Source organism: Ochlerotatus camptorhynchus, unplaced genomic scaffold (genome assembly GCF_037179485.1).
Source record: "Ochlerotatus camptorhynchus isolate MF236.1 unplaced genomic scaffold, CSIRO-AGI_Acam_v1.1 ptg000094l, whole genome shotgun sequence".
Classification (NCBI taxonomy): Eukaryota; Metazoa; Arthropoda; class Insecta; order Diptera; family Culicidae; genus Ochlerotatus; species Ochlerotatus camptorhynchus.
The window spans coordinates 5,685,237-5,692,370 of record NW_027040584.1 but is presented as its reverse complement, the minus strand read 5'-3'; positions in this window follow the sequence as shown (position 1 = coordinate 5,692,370).

Sequence of the window (7,134 nt, the reverse complement as noted above, 5' to 3'; positions counted from 1 at the left end):
GATTCAGTCGAATCCCACTGGGGATTCAGTCGAATCCCACTGGGGATTCAGTCGAATCCCACTGGGGATTCAGTCGAATCCCACTGGGGATTCAGTCCAATCCCACTGGGGATTCAGTCGAATCCCACTGGGGATTCAGTCGAATCCCGAATGGGATTCAGTCGAATCCCGAATGGGATTCAGTCGAATCCCGATTGGAATTAAGTTGAATCCCCGTGTGGGATTCAGTCGAATCCCCGTGTGGGATTCAGTCGAATCCCGACTGGGATTCAGTCTAATCCCGACTGTGATTCAGTCGAATCCCGACTGGAATTCAGTCGAATCCCGACTGGGATTCAGTCGAATCCCAACAGAGATTCAGTCGAATCCCGATTGGAATTAAGTCGAATCCCGAATGGGATTCAGTCGAATCCCCGTGTGGGATTCAGTCGAATCCCCGTGGGGGATTCAGTTGAATCCCACACGGGGATTCAGTCGAATCTCGAATGGGATTCAGTCGAATCCCGAATGGATTCAGTCTAATCCCGAATGGGATTCAGTTGAATCCCGAATGGGATTTAATTGAATCCACGTGTGGGATTCAGTTAAATCCTTGTGTGGGATTCAGTCGAATCCCCGTGTGGGATTCAGTCGAATCCCCTGTGAGATTCAGTTGAATACTCGGGTGGGATTTAGTTGAATCCCGTTTTGGGATTCAGTTGAATCCCGGCTTGAGAATTCATTCAAATCCCGATGTGGGATTCAGTTGAATTCGTTGTTGGGATTCAATTGATCCAGTTGAATCCCGTTCGGAATCAAATTAAACTCCTGTGCACATTCACTTAATGTTACTTTACTTAAAACGAACAGACTCTCATAACCGATCCATAAAAAATTTACATTCACACAGGACTCAAGCCATTCCACCAAATAGCAAAAAACAAAACCGTAGCTAGAAAATGAAAACAAAAGAAGGTCATTTCCCAGCTTTACAGAGAAAGTAGTTCGAAGTTTGTAATCGATGGAGGCAGTATTGTTGACATAATATAAAACAACTCACGTACGCTAAGAGCGAAAAAGAGTCCTCCAAAAGTGGTGACACAATGTATTTTTTGAGCAACATCACTGAAGCCTCACAAAACACACAATTTGAGAACAATTAAACCAGAAGAAAAATGATAAACTGCAAAAGAGATGAAAACACATGCTAGTAGAAGAGTAATAAAACAAAATGACAACAGAAAACAGGACACAACAAATTCTGATAATTGTGTGAAACATATAAAAACGGATATTTTAAACGTTAATAAAAAAAAAGAAGAAACTACATTTGCTAGAATAAAACTGATCTAAACGAAAGCAAAGCAACTGAAAACCTTTGACGGGTGAAGAAGAACAAGTCACCAGGGCAAAGAAAAATATTTAAAGGAAACAAACACAAACAGCATTTACATGTTACTTAACGAAAATTATTATTAAAACAAAAGGAGAAAAAAGTGGTAAAAAGAAAATCCAAATTTAAACTGTTGTTCGTCACACTAGAAGTAAAAATTAAATTGCAAAACAAAACCAAAAAAAAAAAACAAAAACAAACCGCTTAAAGATTAAAAAAAAACAGCAAAAGAGATTAGTTTTCGCTTTGTGATATTGGTCAAACAGAACAGAAAATAAAAAAATGAGAAACAATACGATGCACGTAGGTAGGTGGTGCACACCGTACGTAACGGGAATGTGCTGGATTGGTTACTCTTCGCATACATTTAGCTACCGGATGGAAAAGAGGGGGACGAGATGCGGGCCCAAACGAAACCCGTTGATGGATTGATCGATCGATGAATTGCCTAATTGAGTGGAACACACACGAACGGGAGGACGAGGTGAGGATGATAATAATTTATTTACCTTCGGCCCTGCTGAGCCAAAAATAAGTCCTAACAACTTGTTGGAAAGCTGCAGCAAGGACGTACGGGGAGGTACGCAGGCACCTATATGTAGGCTATGTATTGATTAGTTTCCTGTTGATAACGCTGATATATGTACGTAAAGGATATGTTGAGCAATAGCGCTTAGAAAAAGAAAATCAAACTATCGCACTGCTTCAAGTCGAAAAAGAATAAATTACTCCCATGGTAATGGATTTAAATGAAAAAAAAAAAAAAACTAATTCGATTGGTCGTTAGATTTGCCTTATTGCTTGCGTTGCGATACTTCTTTGCGGTAGGCTCATTTGGCGAAATTCGTTCAAAATTCAACTAAGCACTTTTTTTACAAACCAGACATAAGATTCGAACCGGGCAGGACGCGACGAGTTATGAAGAAAAGAACCACAAGATTGATAAGGAAATTTTTATGAGATTTTATAGACTTTTATTACTAGTTGTACGAGATTTGAAATGTTTCTCCCGATTGGCAGCAAGGATTTTTTTTCCAGTTTCGTTTTTCTTTTTGTTCACAAATTGCTTTAAATTTAAGAGAAAAAAAATGAACTTAACCGCTTGAAACCAACTAAATTGATGCCACTGGCGAGAATTGTACTGAAAGGATTCTGTGAAACGATTACAAATAGGAATGCGAGTTGCGAAAATTATTCAGTGGTAATAAGAAAACAAACACTTACCGTGAGGGATGGGTGCGTTTTCAGTTGAAATTAGTGATTTATATACCTAATAATCTAATTACTACAAAAGAAAAATGAAAACAGAAAAAAAAACAACAGTCGCTAAGAATAAAGATAGATTTTAAAGTCGAAAATAAAAGTACACAAATACAAGAAGGTGAATCGCTTTCAGTAGGATACAAAAGAAAGTCCCTGCACACCGTCGTTGATAATTTATACGCTTCTCAAAACAGCTACCCTCGTAGATGCAATCAGAACGGACAGTTCCAGGAAGATTTCGACAAACATCGCGTCACTCTCTACGTACGCAGAAAATAGAAATGGTGCTCCTTCTCCCTCTTCTTCGCTAGTACCTACCATACATGCAAACACGCTACTTCCAGGAAGTGATGAATGCTGTGATTGATTCATGTTCCGAGCAACGCTAAGCTTGTGTGTCTTTAATAAAACGTGAATCATCGATCGAAAAAAGCATCCCACACAAATTCGATGCCCGGAGGAAATTTCGGGCTGAATGTTTATCAAACTCATTTTCACGTCTTGAATTGAGGCTATTTTGTGGTGATTCTGTGGGTAGGTTGAGTTCGCTGGATCAGGATTCCCCTTAATAAGAAATTTACACGAATAAGACTTGCACTCTTTTGAAGGCTGGTGATTCAATCCCATCAACTCAGTAATGTAGAGGGCCCTGGGATAAAATCGCACGCTGTTCAGCCTAGTAAGCAAAAACGGTTGGACTAGACAACCGAGCCCCATACATTACAACAAACTATTTCCAACGACGATTGTTCGTGCTCGGTGGCATGGATTTATTCAAATAATACTGTACTGATCTAATAAAATATTTAATGATTTCATACGGATTTACTTTCTTTGAAATGTGTTTTTTAAAAGCAAAAAAATTACACTTTTATATTTGTTCTAACGTACTACCTTCTTCACCGGACCGTATAATGGAAAATAGAGTGAGCCACTCTGCCGTGGCGTTTAAATAAACTATTTGCGCTTATGCTACGTTCAGACTACAGATTTATAACATGTTATAGCGCTATCTTGATGGTGGTTTCTGTGTTGCAATTATTTGACAACCGTTATAACATGTTATAACTCTCCAGTCTGTACAGCGTTTTACTCAGCATTTCTACTCGTTACCTTCTGATTGGTACATCGCAAGGTGTGACGCACCGGGTTGATTTCCTAGCGGCTCCTCAGCTTCCCGTCTCGTCGTCTTTTATTTATTCCTATCAAAGAAAGGAAGATCATCTCTGCTTCGAAAGTACGCTTTTTACACGGAAAATATTCATAGTATAATACCAATTTCAATGACAAGTACAGCTTGGCTGCTAGCGGTTTTATAAAAATTAAATATTTTTCTACCAATACAATCCATTCCATTCCGACCGTTCGTATGGCTGAGTTCTGTAGTTATAACCTCGCATCTATCAACATCAACAACATCACGAACCGAACGAAGATCGACGCACTTCGGTCTTTCGTACGAATGCTCAACTGGACATCGTTTTTCTTCAGGAGGTAGACAACGAGCAGTTCTCTCTCCCTGGTTTCAACGTCGTCTGGAATGTGGATCACGCGAGACGAGGAACGCGAGGTGTATTAAGGTGTATTCAGATCTGAGCGTACATTAGCGGAGCGGAGCAAAATTTCCGTTGGAATGAGAGAGACAGCTAGTACTTTTCTCCCTCTTGTACCTTCGCAAAATCTCTCTCCGCGCGTGAAATATCGCTCAGATCTGAATACACCTTTATAGTAGTAATAAAATTATGTTTATTTCTGTTGATTATGATTTTATGATTATGATTACATAGATTTAACATTTCAATTGATTAGCCTACCTGGCTCTTCATCTTTGTTTAATTTGATATTCTAATATAATATCTAGGGACACGCAATAACCTTTTACTCCAACGTAGGAAACGGCTGCAGTTAAATTAATTACATTAACTACTGCTTTAATTACATTAATTTCACGTACTACATTAACTACTTTTTAACTCCATTAATTACAGTCAAAATTTCGTAATTACAATCCGCATCGAACGTTCGACTGTTCCGGTCAAGTGTTGCTTGCACTCCGTTATCAATACTAGTATTTTTTTGTTCACCTATTGAGGTTTTTTTTTTTTCAATCCGCTTTCATACTGAGTGGTGTTGTAGTATACAACAGTGTAGTGAGCATCGCGGAATTGCATTTGCCGCACAATCGTTCGAGAAAGGAAGCAGTCATTCCGGCCGAGTCCGGCAGATGAGCTGTTCATCTTTAGTCAACAAATTTCATCGCATCACGCCCATGCAACATCAATGTCATCGAGTTCACCAGCCGACGAGCCAGCCGGTGCTTTGTTGCAAACACTCGAGGGCAGCGTTGCCAGCTAATTTTCATAAAAATCTGGACCAGTTAAAATAAAAAATCTGGAAAAATCTGGAAGGCTAAAAAAATCCTGTTTTTAACATAATGCTATTGAAATCAAAGTGATGTGGCAATCTCTTGTAAAATTCGGTCAGTATGATCATCTGAAATTTATTCAATGTACCAGAATGTTTATGAATTACATGTTTACATAAATTAGATAAAACAAATAACTTATGAAGCATTGCTTAAATCTTCCAAAAGTTAAGAAAAGTATTGTCACAGTGTGTCCAAAATGTTTGAATATCCATTGCACAGTATTTCAAAAATTGAGTTAAATCGTTGGTGAAATACAGCGGAAAATATTTTTAGAATTTCTTTTTAAATTGTAACTTTTTTTAAAAAAGAATGAAAAGCAATAATCAAGCAACTTTGATGGGATGGATTTTTTTAAACTAATAGTAGATGTAGTCCTTACTTCTTGATGCAGAACCATAATATGTTTTAAAGATTTTAATAGTTCTAAATAATTCTAATATAACCCTGAGGTTGATCAGACTTACAATGTAATTCTTGACGTCATAGGAGGGTTTTTGATCTAATTTCCGTCTTACTAAGGACAACCCGTGCTTTACCTCTCTTTTCTGAACGAATTTAAACCAAAAGTGGAATATTTCTGTCAAAAATGACTTCTAAATTTATCCACCTTTCCATACGTACCGTTGGATTTGATAAAGAGTCACAAATTGTTGAGATATTGTTTAAAATCTAATACTGCTTCTTGATTCTAAATTCGTTCTACGAGTTTCAATTCCGTCCTAACGCATTGAAACGCCATTAGATTTTCTTCGTCCTACGGATAAACGTAGAAAAAGGGGATTCGCTAGGAACGCTTCTTTTGTTTTGAGAACAATGAGCGTAGATATTCATACAATGCGCTCTAACAGGATTTATGTTGTAGCTAATGAACTAACGCATCGGAACAAACTTATTATTGATTTGTGCACGGTGAAATCATTGATATTATTGATCTTTTCTGATCGATAGAACGGAAATGGGCGATTACGACGAAGTAGCGCTCTACCCTAGGCAGTAGGCAATTTTATTTTAAAGTAAAATTCACCATGCTGAAGTGGAAATCAAAGCCTTACATCGAAGTATTCACACACAGTTTAACTAAACTACAGGTAACTTAAATGTTTGCATTAATATTACGAATAATTTTATTATATAACTAAAATGAAAGTCTGAAAGCGGAATTTATATATTTCCTGGGTCCCAGACTTATACGATAATTCCCTTTGAGCTGCTTCGTAAGTAAGGTCATAATTTTTTTGAATTTTTTTCAGTTTTTGCTAAGTACTCAAATACTTTGCCAAAATAGCTCAGAAATTGCCAAATGTTCTTTTGGCATAATTCCGATTAAATTTCTCAAAATTTTATAAAAATGAATCCCAATAAAAACATTGAACAGGATTTTATTGAAATTATTCTCACGATTCGTATCAGCATACTCCTTAAGTTTCATCATAAGAACTTGCTTTGATTCCTCTTCTGAATTCTATTTCCATTCTTCACAAAATCTCCATGCAATTGTCATCAGAGTTTTTAAAAGACAAGTGACACTGTCTTCAAACCGGAGGTTGCACAGACTGAAAACTTAACACTAGAAAACTGACAACACACCACACCCAGTAGACCAGTAAGGAAATTTTCAGGTTGCGAAAAGTTCTACTGGGTGGAGCGGGAATCTAACTCTCACTTCGTGGCACACACAATACGCCTGAAGGACGGGTGCCACCGCACAACCACGATGCTGACAAAGATAGATGGAACTCTACTCAGAATCAACTTGAAATTCTCCTTTGGTTTTGCAAAGAATTTGCCTCACACTTCACTGTAAACTATTTTCAACATTACCTTAAAATTCTGAAATTCTAGGGCAACTCAGAATTCTAAAGAAATTCAGACTGCTGTAGCTCAATATTCACCGGTACTTTAAAAAATGCTAAAAATTATCAGATGCCTTTCAAATTTTCCTTATGAATTATCCTCAAAAATCTCACAAACATACTTCAAAGTCCTGGTGGTTGTCTAGATTCAAATGCCTTGCTAATTTTTCAAGGCTGAATTTATTGTTTTCAATCCTGAACAGTTTTCGATTTCTCTA